This window comes from Mastomys coucha, unplaced genomic scaffold (assembly GCF_008632895.1).
Source record: "Mastomys coucha isolate ucsf_1 unplaced genomic scaffold, UCSF_Mcou_1 pScaffold14, whole genome shotgun sequence".
In the NCBI taxonomy this organism is placed as follows: Eukaryota; Metazoa; Chordata; class Mammalia; order Rodentia; family Muridae; genus Mastomys; species Mastomys coucha.
This window is the reverse complement of record NW_022196896.1, coordinates 104,602,494-104,604,743: the sequence shown is the minus strand read 5'-3', so window position 1 is coordinate 104,604,743 and position 2,250 is coordinate 104,602,494.

Below are 2,250 nucleotides of genomic sequence, written 5' to 3'. Positions count from 1 at the left end.
TTTTTTTTTGTCAGCTAGTAAGTTTTCCCTTTTGTTTGTTTATTCCTTTCTTTATGTTTGCAGTGACAGGGATCAAGCTCACACTAGGCAAGCACTCTACCACTGAGATACATTCTCAATGCCCAGATTTGTTTTGATCACAGGATTTTACCAATTTTTTAATCATTCGGGGTCAAGTTTAGGGACTATCTTGAACTATTTTATAGATTTATACTTATTTTAAAAAAATGTATAGGGTTTTTTTGTTTATATAAACATAGTTTGTAAGGAATGTATATAGTGTTTTGCCTGAATGTGTACCATGTGCCTGCCTAACTAACATCTTTGGAGTCCAGAAGAAGCCACAAATCTTCTGAAGCTAGAGTTATAAATAGTTGTGAGCCATCACTTGAGTACTGGAAATTGAACTCTGGTCCTTTGCAAGAGTTAGCTGCAAATGCTCTTTACAACCATTCCAGCTCTCCAGCCCCATACAACATTTTCATTTAAAAAATTGGTATGGTAGTAACAGCTGCTGAATCCCAGCATTTCAGAGAGGTGGAGATCTGTGAGTTAGATGTCAACTTGTGGTTTATAGAGTGATTTCCAGACCAGCCAGGGCTACACAGTGAGACCCTGTCTAACAACAACAACAAAAGAACAACAAAAAATTAACAATTAAATAAGAAGAAAATGCTCTACATGTCTCAGGTCCCATAACAGCAGAGTAAGGGTTTGAGGTTGGGATGTGAATAGAAGTCTACTTAACATAGAAAGAGGCTGCAGTGTAAACAGACCGAGAACTGGAAACCTTTGTGCTAAGAGTGCACTTCAGATCTAGCACATCAGCTTTTCTTTCTAAGAAGTCAGGGCTCTAAATCTTGATTTCACTCAAGATGAAGAGATTTTGGAGAATAGTTCTAGGAAATGCTGTTCTCTAATCAGACTTCAGTCTTGAAAATGCTTAAATTTGCATTTTTATTTAAGATGAAATAAAGAGTAAATTTTTTCCTTTGAAAATTAAAATTTTTAGGTTAAAAATAATTTCTGAAAAGAGTTTTGTCATTTTTTTCTGATTGTGGATGAATCCAATGTTTGCTGTAATGAATCACACAAATAAAGATGAGAGACTGTCTCATTATGGAAAATAAAGAACAGATTTGAGGTTGCATTGAACTTTCAAGTATCATGCTATTTTGTTCTACATGACACAGGATCTTCTTACACTGTCATCTCTTCTCATTCTTCAACTTGCCGATTTACCCTGTGGACACACACACATATGTTTATGTATATATTGGTTCTGTATCTCTGGAGAACATTAATATAAATATTGAAGTAATATTTTTGATCAATTGTATTAAGTAAAGTATATTCTATATACTTTCCTATAGCTTTTCCTAATACAACCAACAGAAATTTTTCAAATAATATATGTGGCTTATATTATAATTTATTAGACTGCACATATAATTGTGTCATTTATTTTGTGAAGCTTTAATAAACAACTTTATGCTGAGGAGAAAGCAAAGGATTCCACTGGATAGTAACTTTGGCAATTGATTTTGGTCCTTTCCAGAGTTCTGTATATTGGGCAATTCAAACTGGAAGAGCAGAAGACATGAGAAAAGTCCAGGAGCCTTAAAAAATTTATCCTATCTGTGGAATAGCAGTGCCCAATAAGGAAGCAGACAGCAAGAAATGAGGCTGAGGAGGAGCATGGAGAACCACGTGGGGAGAGTCTTGATTAGCCCAGACTAGAGCCCAAGTTCATCCTGGAGACTGAGGCAAATCATCAAGTGACTAGCATGACCAGGTCTTACTTACTCTGGGAGCAGAGAGAAAGGGAAGGAGCAATAAGGACAGCAGCAGCAGAAACAGCATGAGAGAGAAGACCAAGTAGGGATTCATGCCAGGAGATGACAAGAATGCACAGTAGATCAATGATGGGCAAAGGAGACGAGCCCACAACATATAGTAGATGACTTCCAAAGCATCAAAAGATGCAGTGCTTGCCTAGAGCTTGCCTGCGGTCAGAAGGGCAGATCTTCTCACCCCATGCTAATGGGAATGCTACTGTCTACCTGGGACCACACTTATTACGAGCCAATGAGATAATGAAGTTGTTAAGAATCACAGAGTCTCTGTTGTAAACACAAGGCATTTCAGGGCTTTCCCCGTATTTCTCTGAAGCCTGTAGGAGCAAGTGCATGCCCTGGTGTCCCATCAGAGAATGTCCTCTCCAAGGAAGCCTTCCTTTTTCTCATGTCC